The following is a 22,703-nucleotide window of genomic DNA, read 5'->3' as shown; positions in this document are numbered from 1 at the left end:
GTTGCAGCATCAATTGACTATTCTTGAGCCTCTACTTCTTGCATCACATATTTATCTATCCATTCTTTGAACACATCATCACTAGGCCAAGAGAAGCTAGCAACTTTCTTCTTCAACTTATTTAATCTTTTCCATGTATTCCCCAACTGCTTAACTTCAATTTCCACAAAATCATAATGTGACTTTATCTTTTCAATTTCCTCAATTGTTCGAATGAATAAATATGTATCATTTGAATTGATGACATCATTTATCCATTGTAATCATCTTTCAACTTATTAGTGCCAATAAAACCCCCAGGAAATAATTCAAATTTCTGGTTAGCATACTCTTTTCTATACAAGTTTGCTTTTCTTTCTAGACCTACTCTTCCCTCTGCCAGTCTAGACATACCTTTTACCAACTCACAAGTGGACTTAATAGTGGCATCAGCATCTGCCTCTTCATGGGATGAGCACATAAGTTCCAAATCCACCTCCCTAGCCATCCATTTATTCAAAATTGGCTCCAGAATAGCCTTGTCCTCCTTTAAAGAAATCAACATGCTCAAAACTCTCTTCATATATATGTAGCGTCCTAAAATTGCGACACTTGCAATTTCGACTGCATTTTGGTCTTCACGATGGCGACGCAACACGCAACCTGAATGGAGACCCCAAAACTTGCTCACGACACCAAAAACTGCATTTTTCAAGCACCATTGGCCTGAACCTCCTTGCACCCTGCTGTCCCGGAGGTGGGACCAGAGCGCCCAGCGCCCTGGTCCCTGGGTCCTATTTTGGGCCCGGTTTCCTAAGTGATATCGGGTCTTTTTGATTGCAATTTGGAAATATACTTCCCTGGTCGGCCTAAGGTCGGGAAAATCAGTCTATCAGCCCTAATTGACAAGTATATAAACTACATTTTCCTCTCTCATTTGGGTAGATGGAGAAAAGGCGAAAGCAAGATTCAAACATTCAAGCATTCAAGCATTCAAGCATTCAAGCATTCCTTCTAAGTCTCCATTCAAGGCTAAGTGTTGCATTCAAGACAAGGATTCAACCATTGAAGAGGAGATCACTTATTACATACTACAACATACAACATACAACATCTAAACCTTTGCACATAAGGATACAAACATCCTTAGAACAAGGTATTAGTACTTGTTTTACATTACAGTCATTTACATTTACAGCTCTTGCTCATTTCTTGGTTAATTCCAAAACCGGGGTTTGACCTAAAGGCAAACCCCTAATCCCTAACCCCCCATCGTCTTCGCTTTTCTGTGTGTAGGTTGCAGGTACGCGGCTGAAATTGAAGATCTAGAATCCTTGTGCAGAGACGAACCGATCCCCCTTCGTTTGACGGATTTTTCGGAGGACCGTGGCGCCGGGCGCCATCGTCCCAACAACTTTTGCTCAAATTTGCAGGACAGCACCGTATTGACATTTTACTGCTAATTCTAGGTCTGCAGCTTCATCCTATAACCTAAACTCAGTTTATAAGCGAATCTTTATGACTTTCTATGTATTCTTGGCTTAATTTCCTTAACAACATTCTTTACAAAAGAGGGTAGCCTTGCTTTCCTAACCCTTGAAATTCATTTAGCATCCAATCTTACATTGTGTGGGATTGAATCTTATGAGTTTCAACCCCTCTTTTGAATGTAAAGTCTTCCCCTTAAGTGAAAACCCATCGAATCCTAGCAAACCTCCCTTCTCTCTCCTCGGAGTTAGAAGAGGGGAGACCAACTAGGGTTCGACCGCGATTTTCCGCTTTACATTTTGGTGAACCTGACGTGAACATCCTTTCTGATTATTCATGATTAGATCTGAAAATTGATTCCTTGATTACATTTCCATGTTTGATCTTTTGCAAAATTTTAGAGGTAATTGCATAAAAACCCTAAATTTTCTTTTTGAACATTGAACTTGCGAAATGTTTAATTGTTAATGCTTGTTTCAGATCTGCTTTTCTATTACAAATTATCAATTCATGTCTGTACTTTAATTTTGAAAATTAAGTGGTTAAAAGTCAAAACCCTAATTTTTGAAACCCTCTTGATTCAACCTTTGTCCGACAATTTCACTGATCAAAACATCTCCAAATCAGCTGTAACTTTGGATTCTGCAATAAAATCACAATATCCTTCATCCCTGAAAATTTGGAAAAAAGTTGCGAGGACCGTGTTGCACTCCGAGCGCCATCGTCCCCGACATTTTTTCCGAAATTTCGGGAGCGACATCTTGCTGTATTTTCCTGCTAAAATCCAGAATTTTGGCTGATTTTATCAATTATAACACCTTCAAAATTACAGTCAAAGTTGGTCTTGCGATTGCTTGGTCTAAGGCTCCTAATCATTCAAAAATTGTCGAAATTAAAATTTTGTGTCAAAATTGCGTTTTTATTATCATAAATCTGAAAAGTGTGTCTACATTCATTCGAAATTTCAGTGCTTTATTCAAATTCTTGCAATTTATGACTTTTGAAATTAAGTGCTTAATTACAACAACTTTGATTTCCGCTTTCAAAATTGAATTTTGCGTGAAATTGAGTCAATTTTTAATTTTCAAAATTTGCATTGCTTTTGACATTCCCTCTAAAATCATAAGATTCAAAATTTCAGTTTCCCTCTCTTTTTCAAAACTCAAAATTTTGCATTTTTCAACAATCTTGATCGGGTTCAATTTTGAGATTGCAACTTTAATTTGGCCTATCTACAGATCGTAAAATCCCTCAATTTTTTCATATTAGCTCTAAAATCATCATACCTTTCATCCCTGCAAATTTTGAAAAAAGTTGCAAGGACCGTGTTGCACTCTGAGCGCCACGGTCCCGGACTTTTTTTCCGAAATTTCGGGAGACTGTTGTGATTGTATTTAACAGCTTAAATCTGGAAGATTGGCTGGTTTTACTGAAAATTGCTACCTCTAAATTCAAAATCTTCTCTCTCTTTCTAGTCCATGAGTTTTACAACAATAAGCCCTACTTACACTATTCCCGTTAGATGAAGCCGTAGAATTAAGTCTTTCCGAGGTTTAACTACCGAGGAGATGGAACCTAATTTGAGTAGCCTTTTTAACGAGGACATGGGTAATTCCTCTAATCCTCCTAATGATGAAGAAGCTCCCCATGAAGCTTCCGTTGAACAACTTTCCAAATTGGATAACCAATTTGATGATTTTCACCAATGGATGTCTCATGAGTATCCCGATAGTCAAGCTCTTCCTTTAATTGAGGGTCTAAAACACATGCTTCAAAGTGATAAGAATGGAATTGATGTTTTACATGGTATCGCACATATTGTGGATTCGAATGTGATGCCTATGAAGAGTTGTGCTGAATCTTTAGGTTATACACCACCTCCTACACAAGTCAGTCATTCTATTCCTTTGACCACTCCTATTGCTAGTATACCAACCTTTACATCAAACATCATGGCTACCTCTATACAAGACATTCCTCCTGTGATCACTGGTCATGGGGGCAATCCTCCCCCTTCTTCAATTAATCCTCTTCCTTCATTCAATCCAACTTCTTCGTACATTCCTTCAATGAATGTTCCTATTACATCTTCACAAATGAACATGACGCAAGGGGGCAATTCATTTAACCATTCCATTCCTCCTTGTAGTGTTCCTCCTATCCAATCATCCCCTATGGTTGACTATCATAGGGTCCCACCACCTTACTCTTTACCTTCTTTCAATAACATCACACCTCCATCTCAATCTAACACACCTAATATGAACTCTTCGACTGAAGCTACCATTACTAATCTTGCACAAACTGTCTCTTCTTTACAGCAACAAATTGCCTCTATGAATCAATCTAAGTTTAGTGTGCCCACATTTGATGTTGCGAGCCCACTTTCTCTTGATATTGTTCGAGCTATCCCTCCTAAACATGTTGAAATCCCGCATTTGGAGCTTTATAATGGTAAAGGAGATCCTCTAACACATGTTAAGACTTTTCAAACAATATGTACTGATTTTTCTTATGACCAAAGGTTGCTTGCAAAACTGTTCACTAGAACATTAAGAGACAAAGCCCTACAATGGTATTGCTCGTTGCCTTCTTATTCTATTACTTCTTTCGAACAACTTGCAAATGCTTTCATTCAACAATTTCAAAACAATATAAGTCCTAAAGTTACTTTGATTGATTTAATGCATTGTAAACAAGGTGTTAAAGAAAAAGTGACTGATTTTATTGGTAGATATAAGCATTTGTATGCTCAAATTTCTTTTCCAGTGCCTGATAATGATATTCAAAGAATCTTTATTTCTAATTTACAAAAAGATATTCGAGACAAACTTCTATTTTCTGAGTTTACTTCTTTCCAACAGTTGTGTGCCACTCTTCACAATTATCAACTGACTGTGAGTCAAATGGAACAATCACATCCTATGGCTCCGAGTGATAAGGGTGATAGAAGTCAACAACCATTTGGGAAGTTTAAACCGAACAGAGATTCCATCAAATTCAATGAAAACATCATCAACAACAATGTGAATGCAGCATCAGGTGTGCCTCCTATTTCTAAATTTTTCAGGAAAGAAAGAAAGTATACTCCTTTGAATGAATCATTTGCATGATATTATGAATAAGTTATTGGGACAAAATGTGCTTACTCTTCCTCCTGTATGACAAATTGATCCTGCAAAGATTACTTCACCTTATTTTGATCACAAAGCTTTTTGTCATTTCCATCGTCAGCCTGGTCATGATACTGAAAAATGTTTTTCTTTAAAGGGTAAAATTCAGGATTTGATTGATAATAATACTATCTCTGTTTCTGGAGTGAATGATAAAGGCAACACATCTATAGCTCCTCCTAACCAAAATCTTCAGATTTTCACTGATCCATTACCTTCTCATACCTCTCATACCTCTAATGCGATTGAGGCTAATGATTCCTCTTTCTCATCTGATGGTCTTGTGTCTATGACTACGAATGTGATTAACTTTGTAGAGCAGCAAGAAATCCCTAAATAACCTTCCATCACATTTGATTCTAGTGAAACCATTAGAGCACCTGATGGTCCTTTATACATAGTTGCAAAAGTCAAAAATACACCTTGCCGTGGAGTGCTTGTTGATCCTTCGTGCATGGTTAATGTTATTACTGAAGAATTTCTTTTTACTTTGCAATTGAATCAAGTGATCTATGACAAAACAGATGTGATTGTGAAACTATTTGATGCATTTTCTTCTCCTGCAATTGGTTCTATTACATTGCCTATTGAGGTCCATAATAAATCTCTTGATGTGAACTTTGCTATTATTCCTTCTTCCGAACAATTTCGTGTGAAGCTTGGCTATCCTTGGCTATCTTCCATGAAGGCTATTGCTTCTCCTATACATAAGTATTTGAAATTTCCCCATAATGGTGAAGTTGTTACTGTCAATCATAGTCTCTTTAAACCAGCTGAAAGAACCTCTAGTGTTCCTATTGATTACTTTTGGCCTAAACAATTCCAATCTCTTCCTCCGCGAAGTGATCATCTTTTTAAATCTTATCAAAAGTGGAAAACAGATATGATCCTATCTTTAAGTGAACCTAGAACACCTAAACTTGACATTCCTATCATTCTTGAGAAGGAAATTATTCCTTTGAAAGATAAAACTAATGTCTTTCCTCAAGAAGATTCCCAACCCGTCCCCATGGATGTGACTATGTCTATGCCTGATAAACCTTCTAAGAGTAGACCTATACCCCCTCGTCATGATGGACTTGGTCTTCTCCCTAAACCAAAAATTCCTCCTTTATATGGAGCAGTTCCTCCTCCTGCCTTTTATAGAGAAAAGAGACCTTCTTCTTCTCCTATTATCCAGTCGAAGAGACCACAACCTAAACACCCAAGTGATAAGGATGAGAACATTCCTCCTCCTCTATCTTCTACACTTCCTACTAAGACTAGACGTAATCATTCTGCACGCGAACGCCGACGAAAACGTCGTCTTAGGGCTCAAGCAACCGCTTCTCAAACTTTACAATCTCCAAAAACACCTTCAACAAGCATTATGCCATTTTCTCCTCAGCCGGATATTGAGCCTAAATCTCCTATACACAAGATACATGATGGTCTTGATCCTGTGCGAGTTAAAGATCCTATTTTTATAAATCTTGATGATGATATAGATGAAAATGTTATGCATGATGAAAATGTTACTCCTCTTGCTTCTGATAGTGAATATGAACTTGTTGATGTTGACAACCATTTATCTAATGAATTTTCAAAAGCACTTATCCTAGCTCCTAGACAAGAACAACGTGGCTTGGAACATGAACATAGCCCTTGTTTGGATCTTGTGATAGCTCCATCTGCTGTGTTGGATGTTCCTCCTCTAGCGTGTTCCCTACCTTCCCGAAACATTGATCAGCAAGATCGGGGGGTAGATGACGTGCTAGACTAGTTACATTAGCATGGTAGATTCTCTCCCCCTCTCTTTTGTTACTTCTTCTATATGTTATTCTCATTCTTCTATTTGTCGTCCTTAGTGTTGTCTACTTGAGGATGATGCAAAGCATTGAGATCTCTTTGGTCTCTCTCATGTTGACTCAAAAGACACATGTGTTCCCTTCTTCTAGGTGACCTTCCTTGATTGGGGAATGAAGAACAATTATGCATACATACATATGATATATACATGACTTATCATACAGCATACTGACCCCAAGGAAAGCGAAGTCACCTCGTGTTTTGTGTTTTATTATCCTTGGGTTTATCTCACACTTGGGGGCTAAATCCTTGTGGTAACGTGCTCCTTTCCTTTCTCATTTCTTATGTGTATCACTACGTTAAAACAATCACCCCCATTGAGGTGCGTACGATCGCTTTAACGTAGGGGGGCATACACCCTGACTATCCCTTCACGATACTTGAAAATTTCTTGGCGAACTTAGCTTTGCCTTGAAAATTTTCGATATTTCTCTTACATGACTCATAGTGAGGGAACCTTACTACTGAAAATCATGGTTCTCCCTCGTGATCTTCCCTTTTACTTTGTCAATCGAAGTCGTAAGATCCTTAGTCCACTGGGGGCTTGGTGTATCTTGCCTCCTTGACGTGGTGAAAGTCTTTCAATGTTGTTTCCTTGTACTTTACCGGAAGTATGAGCATACATACTCCCGCTAAAGTGGGGGCTAAATGTAGCATCCTAAAATTGCGACACTTGCAATTTCGACTGCATTTTGGTCTTCACAATGGCGACGCAACACGCAACCTGAATGGAGACCCCAAAACTTGCTCACGACACCAAAAACTGCATTTTTCAAGCACCATTGGCCTGAACCTCCTTGCACCCCACTGTCCCGGAGGTGGGACCAGAGCGCCCAGCGCCCTGGTCCCTCAGGACCAGGGTGCTTCGCCCTGGTCCTCCAGGACCATGGCACCCAACGCCCTGGTCCCTGGGTCCTATTTTGGGCCCGGTTTCCTAAGTGATATCGGGTCTTTTTGATTGCAATTTGGAAATATACTTCCCTGGTCAGCCTAAGGTCGGGAAAATCAGTCTATCAGCCCTAATTGACAAGTATATAAACTACATTTTCCTCTCTCATTTGGGTAGATGGAGAAAAGGCGAAAGCAAGATTCAAACATTCAAGCATTCAAGCATTCAAGCATTCAAGCATTCCTTCTAAGTCTCCATTCAAGGCTAAGTGTTGCATTCAAGACAAGGATTCAACCATTGAAGAGGAGATCACTTATTACATACTACAACATACAACATACAACATCTAAACCTTTGCACATAAGGATACAAACATCCTTAGAACAAGGTATTAGTACTTGTTTTACATTACAGTCATTTACATTTACAGCTCTTGCTCATTTCTTGGTTAATTCCAAAACCAGGGTTTGACCTAAAGGCAAACCCCTAATCCCTAACCCCCCATCGTCTTCGCTTTTCTGTGTGTAGGTTGCAGGTATGCGGCTGAAATTGAAGATCTGGAATCCTTGTGCAGAGACGAACCGATCCCCCTTCGTTTGACGGATTTTTCGGAGGACCGTGGCACCGGGCGCCATCGTCTCGACAACTTTTGCTCAAATTTGCAGGACAGTGCCGTATCGACATTTTACTGCTAATTCCAGGTCCGTAGCTTCATCCTATAACCTAAACTCAGTTTATAAGCGAATCTTTATGACTTTCTATGTATTCTTGGCTTAATTTCCTTAACAACATTCTTTACAAAAGAGGGTAGCCTTGCTTTCCTAACCCTTGAAATTCATTTAGCATCCAATCTTACATTGTGTGGGATTGAATCTTATGAGTTTCAACCCCTCTTTTGAATGTAAAGTCTTCCCCTTAAGTGAAAACCCATCGAATCCTAGCGAACCTCCCTTCTCTCTCCTCGGAGTTAGAAGAGGGGAGACCAACTAGGGTTCGACCGCGATTTTCCGCTTTACAATATATACACAATAGAAGCCCTGATTGTGTCAGCAAACTTCAAAATTATACCCCTGATCTTATCCTCATATTTACTTGTAAACATGGCCTGAGCCTGCTTCAATTTTTCCATTTCATCCTGGATAGTCTCAGTAGATTGAAAACCGAGAGTCATAGGGGAAGGTAAAAACTCAATGATTGGAATAGTAGATAGAGGTTTGGCTGGAGAGGAGGCAATCATCAAGGTAGAAGATTCACCTTTCTGATGTTGCCCTTCTATTGGATTATTCAATTTAGCAATTGTACTATCCTTTTGAGCTATTTCAATTTTAGCCTCATTATAGGCTTTTAGGATTAACTCCAACTTTACCTTGGAGATCAACCTTTTCCTTGGCCTCTTTCTTAGCTACAGCCATATTGAATTTCATAGATTCCAAAATGGTACTAGCAGCCTCCACCACCCATGTGTCCTTCACTCTCTTCATAATCATGCCTCCAGAATAGCTAGCTTCTGAGGAGTCTTTCCTCTTTTTGCTCTCCTCCCTCCTTAATGACCACATGACTAAGGCAACATGATCATTATTATAGGTCACTCCCTCCAGGGGCTTTGTTTCCTTCCTTACTGCTTTAAGAATTAATGCATCTGCTATGTCCCATTCAGTGAGAATCAAAACTCTAGCTTCTGCAATCATCTTCCTTCCTTGCTCTGGGATAATGGTCTCAAATTCTGTCAACATTTCTCGCTTTACATCTACCTCAACCATAGACATATCTTGTGAGGACATTCATTTTTCCTCTTCTCACATCTTGCCTTGAATTTTTCTATATTTTTTCTCCAAACAAACTGCAAAAAGGATCTTGTTTTGACAAAACTATCATCTGGCAGAAACTCCTCACTGGCCTGCTTAATGACAAGGTCTAGTTCTTTACCTATAAATTCCTCTATAGTCAAGTCCATTTGGGAACTTGCTAGTTCCTTTGGCATTCCCTCTTGCAACTCTTCATATGTGTAAGCAATTTCCCCAAGACTTCCTAATTGCAATAGTTGGTCTGCTACTGCTTGCTCATCTCCTATATGTATTGGGGATTGGGAAGGAGAATACAAAAGCTCACTTGTCTACACTTCCTTCCCTACCCTCTGCCTTTTAGGGGAATCTTGGACCTCAACCACATCTTCTATTACCCTTTTTTCTTTTGAAGTAGAAGTCTCATCTCTTATTAGCAGTAGTACACTATATTTTGACCTTTTATGCATTACATATTCACCTGGGGGAATCACCTTGGCATAGGCAGGCTTGGCTAAAACCAGTTTAGCCTTTTTAGGATTAGCTTTCATCACAACCTCCTTCTTCTCCTTCAAGGTTTACATTAAATCCTCAAAATAAACTACCAAAAACTTGATCTTTTCTTCAAAAGGATGAAATCTAACCAAGGGATCATAACTACTGTCAAAATGGTGAATGAAATCCAAGGTTTTCTTGAAGGCTATCCATTTTTCCTTCCTGGCTTCTTGCTCATCTAAATTGAACTCATTCCTTATTAAATCCTCAGGGAAGTGAAATTGGTGGGCCTTACCTACACATCTGGCCCTCTTCTTAAACATACTGTTAAAGAAATCCTTTGGATCAACAAACCTTGCCACTGTAGTAGATAACCTATATGGCTGAAAGAAATCAAAAAAATGTGTCCAACAACCCTTGGTGATTACAAACTGATGTGCTAGGGTAACAGTTAGTAAAATTGTTCCCTTCCCCTTATTAGTCAATTCTGCTTCCTGTAGGCCTCCAATTTGTCTCAGGACCTTAGCAATTCCTATCCTCAAAGGGACTTGATAGGGCAATAGATATGGGGTTCGTCTAAAACCATAAACTCTGAACACAGTGGAGACTGGGTACAAATATATATCGCCCCATTTGTGTACAATTTTGATGTCTTTAGCAAATTCTTTAGGCCTAAGGAATTCAAGGAGAGCTTTAGGAATCCTAGGGTTTTGTGGGCACAAAAGGATTTTAAGCCTAGATGCAAAACATCTATCAAACTTTAAGTAAATTGTGTCTTCTCTATCCCAAGACAAAATTATGCTCCATAACTGAACATGCATCTCCTCTCAATCATTTTCCTTGAGCAAGTCCATCTCATTAGCAAAATATTCAGCATCTTTGAATAAAATCATGTGCATGAGGAGAGAATACCATCCAAAAGGTTTTTCCACCTTAGCATTCTTTATCTCTATCAATCCTTCATGAATGGCATCAGTGAGATAAGGTGCAAAATCAAAAGTCACTGCCAGAGATGGGTTCAAAATTTGTGCCATCATGAGCATATAGTGGGTTGGCATGGTAGATTCTGCATCTTCCCCAAGAATTTGACATAAGGACCAATGCATTCCCTTAGCCCTGAAAGTAAATAAATTTAAGGAGAAAGGTTCCATGGTTCTCAGGCCTACTACTATCAGTCCTCCTATTTTGGCAAAGAATTCCTTCAAGGGGCCATTTCTGAGGTGATCTCTCTGTGCCTCATAGACCTTCACCAGCATTTCAAAATTGATAGGCTCCAAATAATTTGACACCTCACTAAGTTGGAAAAATCTCCTGAACTCATCATTAGTTATTTCAATTAGATACCCACCATTTACATTCCTCACAGTCCTAGTATTGGGATCATAATTGTTTGCAATTTAGGTTAACAAGTCCACATCCATGAAAACCCTAGGGACTATAAGCTTCCCAACATCTAGATCCCGTATGCTATTAATTGGAGGAGGGGAATTTTGCTGACTGAACCCCACTTTGAAGAGTCTTAGGCCCGTCATTCCTATATGGACATCTCTCAACCAATTCCCTTTATCATATAGACCATCGCCAATTCTCAGGTGGGGAGACTTAGGCATCAATTCCTTTATTCTAGCTGAACTATTAGTGGACTGAGTTAATTGCTCTAGAAAATCATCACAAATGGCTCTCTCTTGATAATCAACCTTCCCTCTAAATTCTCTTCGTGGTGCCATCTCAGAATTATACTTATTTCAATGGAATTTCAAGCAGACTCTTCGGAAATTCAAACATCCAGTGACACCAAGCAAACTGCAATTATTAAACAATTGCAAGAAACTTACTTGTTGCCTAAGAAATTTTGCCCTATGCACTAGTTCTTCTGCAAGATTCCTTGAATGCATACAAAAAGTTTCAGCTCATGTAAGGATTATTATGACAACTAAGCATTGATTAGAGTCAATTATGCCACATTCGTCAGCAATTAATTCATAAATCTAATTCAAAAATTGGCTCCAACGGATAGCAAAATTTCTCTAAGTGTTTTGCCTTTTGTTGCTGGTTCGCGGTGCTTAACAGTTGAGCTTGTCCTCATAGCGGTTCAACGATAGCTATGAGATCATATAAAACTTGCACATCCTTTACCTTACCTGAGTCATCCTCTTTAGAATGGGTCCCACCACCTTTTCATTGTTTCGTGAAGGGTAAATTTCATGCTACTTCCCTTTGTGACACAGCGACATCCATCAGATCAACAACTAACTTCTCGATCTTTATTCTCCACCATAATTGTTTGCCTTTACAACTGACTTTAACTGCCACCGCTAGTGGTTTTTTGTTAATTTGCGAAGGGTAACCTTCGTGCACCTTCGAATTATGAAGCAGCGATAACCATCCGATCATATGCAACCTTCTCGATCATTACCTCAAGAGCCGCTTACCTATCGGGTCCACCACCTTTTAGCTGTTTTGTGAAGGGTAACTTTCATGCCACTTTGAATAGCAAACCAGTGACAGTTGTCCGATCATTTTTAAGATGCGTGATCTTTATTTTACTTTTTCCACACATGGTTTGTTGTTGTTTCGCAAAGAGTAACCTTCGTGCACCTTTGCATTGTGAAGCAGCGATAACCATCAGATCAACAGGAACTTGCATGATCATTACAAAGCCTGGCAGACAAATAAAAGAGAAATAAAACTTAGGAAAAAGGCGACAAGTCAATAAAAAAACATAACCCGCCAAGGACAAGACTTTAAAAGGGCCCCCCCTTCTAATGATGGATCGACCCTTCCACTTAAGTGGAAAAAGGTAATGAGGAAACATAAACGAAGGGCCTACATAATGAAAAATTAAAAATGCAAAACCCTGAACCCTCAAAACTTCAACCCCTAGAAATGAATATAACTCTAAAAATCTGAAAAATTTAGGGATTGTAAGGAAAAACTGCCAATACTCAAAATACTGACAATAGGTCAAATTCAAAAGACCCACACACCAATGAGACTCTTGGTGCAATTATAGGAGCTATTCAAAATAGTTCAACTTCCCAAGGGGTGTCCCATTGTTCTCTATCTCATAGGATCCCTAAACTCAATGTTTTTGTTCTCAGATCATTGAGTAAAGTGACTTACGAATGACAACTCCAAGAACGAGTGATGTTTGATTTATATGCATGAATGCATTCTAAGATGTGTGATATTGAATCTATGATGATTAAGCTAGCATAAAGATGATGATAAGATTATGGATTAGCAAATTTATCCTAACATGATATACTAGTCTAGCAAGGATATTCTATGATATACAAATGCTTCTAAATGCTATTATGATGATTTAACAAAGAGAGGCTAAAATGCTTAGTAATTAGACTATGATGTGGATGCATGAAATATTATTGATTGAGCAAAAGTGACTATAAGTTTGATGTACAAAGAATTATTATGAAAATGAAGAATGAGAGCTCTATTTATAGGGGAAATAAGGCAATGGATTCTCAAGATTGAATAATCTTAACAAGGGCCAATATTGAAACTTAATCAATCCATGTTCAAAATTCTCACCAATGAAATGGTGACAATTGTCAACAAGAGGTTTCTTGAGGGGAGATGAAAGAAGAACTAAATTCTTGAGAAGACATGAAGGTTACCTTACAAGGTAAGGGTTAAGGTTAGATTAGGGTTATCCATTGGATAAATCTTTTACCCAAGGGGTAAACTCTTATGTAAGGGTTAAAGGGATAACCAAGGTTAAAGCCATGAATTCTTGATGAGACCCTTTGTTTAAATGAGGATTGAGTTAGAGAGAAAGTCTCTAATCATGCAAGAAGGTTGAGTTAACCATTAATGGTTATGTAAGAGCCTTAAATGGTTTGGAAGACTTTGAGGGTTAACTTGTTGAGTACATAAAGCCTTTAATGTATTTTAAAGACTTTGGAGGCTTTGAGAAGTGACTTCTCTTTTCTTAGGAATGTGACAAAAATTGGAAGTGATTAGAAGAATCTAGAAGGGGTTTTAGGAGGCAAGTGAGAGATGTAGGAAAATGCAAGTGGAAGAAAAAGGATTTTAATTAAAATAAAATTACTTTATTTCAACTAAATAGATGCAACTTGAACAAATACAAGTGGGGGATTTAAATAAATGAATTAGATTTATTTATTTACAAGGATCAATTTAATTAAATGTAAATTTAATTAAAAAGGGAGAAAGGGGAATTAATTAAATAAAGTGATTTATTTAATCAAAGACTAGAAAAGGCTTAGGTGAACTTAATTAAATAAATTGAGTAATTCATTTAATCAAATAGATGAATATGAAGAAATTAATTAAATAAAATTTAATTAATAGGAGGAATGGGGTTAAAATAAATATTAAATTTCTATTTTAAGAAAGTGGTCAGATTTATACGTCTACATTTTGCCCCTCTTTGAAGTGATTTGTGTGCACATGTTGATTCAAAGAAAATTTGCCGGATATGCTATCAAAATTTGATTGATATGATTTTTGTGTGTCGAAATATCGATATGATACCCTAGATGTAGATTTGATGAACGATATTGATGATGCCCCCTCGGGAGATGAATCAAGGATTTAGTGAAAAATTGGCTATTTGATGAGTGTTTTTGAATTAATCGCAATATGAGAATATTGACTGGTTGAATGCACATTATTGATTCATCTCCCAAAAATGATGTTGATAAGGCTAAAAATGAGAAAGTGGGAGGAAAATGCATGCCCCACTTATTAACCTTTTTTATTTTACCCTATAAAAGGTAAAATGTGATTTGGTAAAATCATTTACACACTTGTCTCTTTGTGATTGTGACACTTTGGAGCTCTGACGATGATGCTGATTCCATACTCCTCACACCGATTTGAGCGCGTTAGGTGACACCAGAGACCTGCCACCTATGGCCCACCAATAAGTGGCCAATATCCCTCTACATTTTTGATTGATTTTATTTATTTTGATCACATTTTTAAAATTTGGGTCGGATTTTGTCGGGTTAGCATGTTAGGTAATTTTCTTAGCGCATACGATAGGAGTGTTAGCGCATAGAAAAACCCTAGGTGTTTTAGCATCTGGGGACCTCATTATAGTGCAGTCAAGGGTAGGTTAGCACATAGGATGATTTAGTGTATTAGGTATGCATAGAAGCGCAATGGGTAGGTTGGGTAGCGCATAGGATAATTTAGTGCATAGGGTTAACAAGGTAGCGCAATGGGAGTTTCAGTTAGCACGTGGGATATGTATAGCGCATAGGATTTTATTGCTAGCACATTGATAAAAAAGGATAGTGCATAGGTGGCAGTGTAGCACTAAGGAGCCTTGGTTTAGCATGTAGGGTCCAAAGTTGATGAAAAAGTGATTGTGAAGAATGCATCGTGAATTGAATAGATTAGATAGATGCATAGATGTCGATATGTGCCTGTTGAATGTTCTGTTATGGTTCCTGATGCAATGTGAGTCCTGATTTGTGATGATGTCTGATTTTGCTGGTGTAGGATGATCTGAGTCTGCTGTTGTCGATATGAATTGCTTTTGATATGGAGTGCCAAGTTGATTGATTTTTTATGTGGATCATGATTTTGAGTTTGATATGGATCTTGATGTTTCTTTTTGATATGAGTTTTCAATTTTTGATATGAGTCTAATGTGATATCCAATATGAGTCTTGATTTGATTTCCGATATGAGTCCTGATTTGATGCTTGCGATATGGATTTTGATGTTGCTTGTGATATGGATATTTGATTGATTTCTCAATATGGATCTTTGATGCTTCTTGCGATATGGATCTGTGATTGATTTCTCGATATGGATCTTTGATTCTCGATATGGGTCTTTTCTTGATTTTTTGATATGGGTCAACGATTCTTGATATGGGTCTTGATGTTTGTTTCGATATGGGTCAGTGATTATCAATATGGGTCTTGATGTTTGTTTTGATATGGTTCCTTGATTTAGTCAGTGATTGATGTAAATATGTTTATGATGTGTTCTTGAGATGCTTTGGCGGAGGGCACTGGATGATATCGATATGATCATTTGAAGACCGTATATGGATTGTGAGGTGTGGGCAGAGGACAGGCTAGATATGCCCTATGTATATATATCGACGTATCTGATTGGGCGAACACCCTTTATTATTGAACGATTCTTGCATAGTCATGTTTAGCGGCAACATGGTAGATAGCAAGGGATGCCATAGAGAGCCTATTTATATTCTCATCAGTGATAGGATGTGCTAGAGTGGGGACCTAGTCTAGATAGTGTAGCAGCAATTGAGGAGTATGTGTCGTTGGCAGGATAGATATGGGATTATGGGGCTGGGGTCGTGGATGCTGGGATGACAAAGGAGTTTTTAGCCTACTTTGTGGCACATGTAGTGGCATGTATATCTGGTTCAGTAGAGATTTTTCTCACTTTTGATGATGAGGAGGATGAGAAGACACAAAGTCAAGGGGGAGCCATACAAAGAGATGAGGAGGGAGAGGAGGTAGGAGAGGGAGGTGGAGATGATGGAGGAGGTGGTGGAGGAGGAGGGAGAGGTGGTTTTGATAGAGGGAGAGGGGGTGGAGATAGGGGAAGAGGAGGTGGAGGAGATATAAGAGGAGGTGGTGGAGATAGAGGAGGAGGGCTCATTCTTGGTGTTGGTGGGGTTGGTAGGGTAGGCACGGTGCTAGCTACGGTGGGTGGTATAGAGATGATAAGCGACCTGCCCATAGGAGGAGATTTGATGATCTACCTCCACCGATGCCTCAAACAGGGACAAGTGTGGGTGGGACCATGACACAAGTACTTGTTCAGATTAGGGTGCCCACTTGTTGACATGATTCACAAATTAGAGTGCTATAGGTCTCAGTGCAGCAATTGTCAGTATAAGTGCTAGCGCAACAATGCTAGATTATGTAGGTTATTGCAGAGCGGGATATGGAGATAGAACGTCGGGGTCAGGCAGAGGCTCTTGCTGACAGGTTGGAGAGAGTGACGATTAGTGCCCTAGTTCGGGACACACTGAAAGAGATACAATACTCGGCCAAGGAGGCTGAGTATTATAGGCGTCTATATGAGGAGGTTGTCCCTCAAGATCATAGAGCTCCTAACTATTCTATAGTGGCATCTAGTCGATTCGACCGTAGTCATACAGGGACAGAGAGCAGAGGAGTTACAGGGCCCACCTGATGTGATCCACCTGGTGGAGATCCAAGACCTGGAACATCTACTACCAGACCGTCAGCCTCAAGAGATAGTGATACCTGAGAGACCTGTCTCTTTTGTTTTTTTTTATCACTTTGTTGTATTTTGACAGACATGATATTCCTTGTACATTTCGACCATTTATATGTATATATATGGCACTTATTTTCTCTAATCCACATGTGATGTGCTTATTGATGATGATAGATTTATGATATGCACTATGTTTTGATATGAGATTGATGCTTAGATAATAATGCTCTTGATGTTGATGATGATGTGAATGTATGATTCAAGATGAGTTAGAATGTGATGATGTATTGCAAATGATTAGTTTGATTTATGAGATGTATCTTGAAAATCAGAGGTATGATAATGATAATGATAATGATAATGATAATGATAATGATAATGATGTGAGATGAATCTTGAAAATGAGATGTATGATAATGATAATGATGTATATTGAAAATGAGATGTATAATAATGATAATGATGTGATACTAATGCAAGATTAAGATGATATGCAACTAAATGCAAGATTTAAGAATGATATGCAACTAAATGCAAGTTTTAAAATGGTATGCAACTAAATGCAAGTTTTAAAATGATATGCAACTAAATGCAAGTTTTTAAAATGATATGCAACTAAATGATCACTTTAATTCAGTAGTTGTCATTCCTATTGTAGACACCTAAAAATGTCTCATTGATCATGTACTAATTATTCCTCTAATTGATTAAATAATTCTTTAATTATAAAATTAATTTAATTAATCATATTCTTCTAATTTCATATTTCCTCATAATCTTACTAATTATTCTATTTCCTATTCTATCATCATTTAATCATTTTAACCATTTTCTAAATATTAATTAAATATTTATTATTTAATTAATTCTGATTAATTCCCCAATTTAAATAATCTTTATTATTTAAAAAAATTATTTCTCAATTTCTATCTCTAATTATCTAATCATTCAACCCTTTTCTAAATATTAATTAAATATTTATTATATAATTAATTGTGATTTTATCCTTTAAATTAAATAATCTTTATTATTTAATTAAATTCAATTTCTAAATAATTAAATAGTTTCTTTAAATTATTTAATTAACTAATTAATTCTTCCATTTCCAAATCCCCAAATTCTAATTTCATTTTATTTCTTATTTCTTCTAAATTCTTCCAAATTCAATTACATGTGCATGATTTCAAAAACCAAATTGAAAATCAAAGTCAAGTTCTAAATATATTCAAATACTAAATTGAATTAAATTCAATTATTTGAATAAATCTCATGCAAAGATTAAATTGAAAATCTAAGTCTAAATGCAAGCACATGCTAAATTAATTAATTAATTAAATCATTTATTTCTCTAGTCTCAATTTTCATCTTCTAGTTCTCTTTGTCATCCTCTTTATTTCCTCCAATCAGTCTTTTTCTTCCTTTAGTTAGTTTTTTCTCAATCAATTGACTCAATTAATCTATTCAATCTATTATGTTTCACCTCTGAATCAATAGTTCAACTATCAATCAACATGTGAGCTCACCTGAGTTCCACCTCTTGATCATTTTGTTCCACCTTTCAATCAATCCTCTCCAAAAATCTATAAATTGAACATTCAATCTCACAATTTCTCTAAATCATGAACTTTGAATCTTTGTGTCACTTGCAGGTTGCCAGCGCAATATCTGAGAGCCATCATACCACAGAGAAGAGAAGAGCAATGGAAGCTATATGCAATCTTGGAATAGGGAGTTTGATTTGAATTATTTTAATTCCTATTTGCTTGATTGTGTTATTTCATTATTAGTTTGTTAGATTCTTTGATTAGATAAGGATTTGTGATTTCCCTTTGTTTCTAATTGATATTTTATATTGAATAAGATGAATTTTACATGCGACATTTTGGTGAACCCGACGTGAATCAATAGCTAATTTACCTTCTCTGTTCTTTGTGTAATTTTTGCAGGTTGTACGAATTTTTGCATTTTTTTATAGATTTCACACGGATTTCAAGAACATATCTTTCATCACGCAATCACATAGACAACACCACACATTTGACCCCTTGGGGTCACACATTCGCTCTAACAGGGTTATGCAATCGCCCTGTCCAGATCACACAATCGCCCTTTCTGGATTACGCATTCACAAGGAAAATTGTTGTCTAATTTTGTATTTTGTCTGTTACTTGATCTGTCTAATTCTATCTAAAATTGGGTTAATCTAGAAACAGATTACTTCTATTTCATGATTTCATTATAACAATTTATGGCAAGAAAAGCACAGTTCAGGATTTCATGTGCAAGAAGGATGAAACAACAAAGAAGAGAAGCTAAACGCTATCAAAAGGTTCTCTAGGCAGAAAAGCAGATACAAGAGTCAGAAGATCAACTGGCCTTTGATAGATATAACAACTTAGTTCTTTCTTATCAAGTTAAATATGATCTAATCAATATTGAATGGATGATGAGAGATTTACCTAGGGCCTCATAGTTGGTTTTTCAGGTTGCTGATCAGGTTTAGTTTTCTTCTATTTTTTTAGTTTTTTAATTTTTTGTTGTCTACTTGTTTGTCACACAATCGACCTGTTAGTGCTACGCAGTCGATCTGTTTTCATCATGCATTCAGCCTGTCAGAATTACGCATATGCTCTTTCAGGTTCACGCATTCGATCTGTAAGTATCACGCAATCACACAGGTATTGTTATGCATTCGCTTCTGTCAAGTTTTGAGTTTTTGTTTTCTGTTGGTTTGATTTTACTACTAATCTCCTATTTATAGCCCGTGGCAGATTTACAGAAAGGATTAGATTAGTATTTTTGCATGCATCATCTAACACTTCATCTTTTGGTGCTTAAAATTAACAACAGTTAAAATGGACATACATGGATAATTTCACACTTCGTTGTTTGGTGCTTAAAATAAACATGGGCTAAAATTGACATGCATGTATCTCACACTTTGTCTTTTGGTGTTTAAAATCAACAAATGGTTAAAATTGACATGTATGCCTTCATATTTCGATTTGGGGTTTAAAATGGACATGAACATGCATATTCAACACCTAAATTTGGGCTATAAAACAAACGTGAATCAGGCTGCATTAGATTAAATCATATTTCTTTTTCTTAAGGTAGAGAATTTTTATCATGTTTCGGGTGGACCTATTGTTGCATTAACCAACTTTCCACCTGCCTTCAGGGTCTTGGGAGAAACGAGGGAGGTGACAATGACATCCAATTTTTATTTTATTCCACGTAGTGAGGGGTATCTTTGATTGGGGATTTCATCACCCCACAGAGGTACTTCAAATTGGGATGCATTGGGGATATCATCTCTCCCAACGTACTCTCGAGCGGGTTTTTCAAGCTGCTATATAAGTATACTGGTCAGGCGGCTAGAGTGTTGAGTGAATTCGATGTATGTGGGGGCCTTCCCTACACCGATAAGCTCAACTAAAGTCTTAAGTGGCTTTCTCTGAGAATCCGTCATTGGATTGGGATCCCTCAAAACCTAATACTACGAACCAATTTAGTTGCCAAATATTCTACATTCAGTGATTTTGGGAGTGTGGATCGTACCCGATAGATACCCTTCATGTACCTTACACTATGACATAGAAATCTCTCGGCTATAAAATCTTCGGATCTTCGGGGTAAGAGAGACCGGCATGCCCAAGAAGTGTGTGCTATGGAGTGGAGCTAGTGCTACCAAACTCTCTATCCGTTCATTTTGTTTCGATATTTTATTGTAAGGGCCTCATTTGAATGGTGTCCACTTTCCAGCCTAGGATTGTATTCTGTTCTTTTTTATGTATCATTGTGTTAGACCAGTATTGGGTCAGTCCTATGGGCTATTTCAAGCCCTATCCTACTTATCTCTAAATTTTTTGAGATAGTGTGAAAATTGAGTGAGTCAGCTATACATACCTCCAAGAAATTGTTCTCATATTTGGAAAACTACAAAAACCGTGTCATACGCACAAAGCTAAATAAAACAAAGTCCATTTTGAAACCAAAAACTCAAAATTTTAACATACTTGTGACCCTAGGAAGTCCTTACATTTGCATAATCCCACTTACATCCTCATTATCGTCCTTAGTCTTTGCATAGTCCTACTTACGTCCTCATTATCATCTTAAGTCTTTGCATAGTCCCACTTACGTCCTCATTATCATCCTAAAGTCCTTGCATAAGTTCTTCACGTCTTCATTATCATCCATAGTCATTGCATAGTCCTAATTTTGCACCTGAATTATCATCCTCACATACGTCTTCATCTAGACCTCATATACGTCTTCATCTAGACCTCATATACGTCTAAGTCCATTGTCAGTTATAGAGTCATAGCATGTGTTGTCATGGGTCTCCCAAGTGATGGTTTGCTCCCCTTCAAGCAACCTAATATAGTGCCAAATGACAGTCAACAAGAAATCATTGATGGTCTAGCTAACTTAGCTTGGGACTCAAGAAGAAACGCACCTCAATATATAGGAGTCATACACGAGATAAATATTGAGTCTAAAATTGCCAGTAGAATTGATAGAGAGATTGAGATGGAACAACTTAGGCAAGAAATGGAAAGACTTGTATTAGAGAAACCCATAAATGCTCAACAGGTCTCACGTCAAAATCCTCAATAGAGAGTCTAGTATAGTCTTTCATACCTCATATTTACATCTACAGTCTAGCGTTAGTCATTGTCTTGCATAGAACCACCCTCATATAGCAGTATTAGATGCCCATCACAAGGTCACAAAAAGCGAAAGGTATAATGGACCCGAACAACATACAGTCTATAAACCCCACTTGCAATATGGACATGTCAACTGGTCAACACCCATATCCTCAAAAAATGTCTACCCTAAATGAATTACAATAGCATTCGACAAAGGAAGAAATTGAGTCAGCTCAACAAGATCCACACATCCTTATGATCCTAGATGCACTTATACATAGTGATAGGGACAAGTATCTCTCGTTGTTATTACAAAATGGGGCAAAACTACCTGAAGATTTTGATGTCACAAAGATCTTACCACCAGGAAAAGCTTTAGGTCAAGATAATAGTCAAAAACCACCCATGACATAAATACAAGAAATGACCTCCAGTTTTCCTCAAAATGTACCTATCCAAACAAATGTCAATGCAAATGCAAACTTTCAAACAAGTGTGTCAACCTCGGCGATCAATGTTAGTATACCAACACAAAGCATACCGATAATATCAAGTGTCTCAACACCTATTCAAACACAAGCAACAAGTGCAACCCAACCTCTAGTTTCCCATTCTATGGGATCAACATATAGTCATCAAAATGCAAATCTAGGTCTTGGCAATACAACAAGTACAACTCAACCAAACATGGGTTTTCATATTACTTATTTCATAGTACCTAGTGGAACACACAACACACAAAGTTATAACCATGGTACCTTCCAACAAACTCCTAGCTATGCAACCATAAATCCTTTTATGGGACATACACAAACACAAGCTGTACCTTTAACACAAATAGATATTATGACACAACAATTAAAAAATTTGCAACAACAAATGATGACCATGCAAACCGGTAACGATAAAAAGAGCTACACAATGCTGGACTTACGTCCTTATCCATTCGATCACACATTATACATGCCACCTTTCCCACAATATTTTGAAATGCCCAAATTTGATAGATATTGAGGGAAGGGTGATCCTAGAGATCATATCAGAGAATTTTTTATGACATATATAGAGGTTGCCTCGGAAGATACTTATTTAATGAGACTATTTCCTAAAAGTCTGGGAGGTCTGGCTTTTGAGTGGTTTTCACATTTACCACCAACCATCACATCATGGG

Source organism: Cryptomeria japonica, chromosome 10, assembly GCF_030272615.1.
Source record: "Cryptomeria japonica chromosome 10, Sugi_1.0, whole genome shotgun sequence".
NCBI lineage: Eukaryota > Viridiplantae > Streptophyta > Pinopsida > Cupressales > Cupressaceae > Cryptomeria > Cryptomeria japonica.
This window is presented reverse-complemented; position numbering follows the sequence as displayed.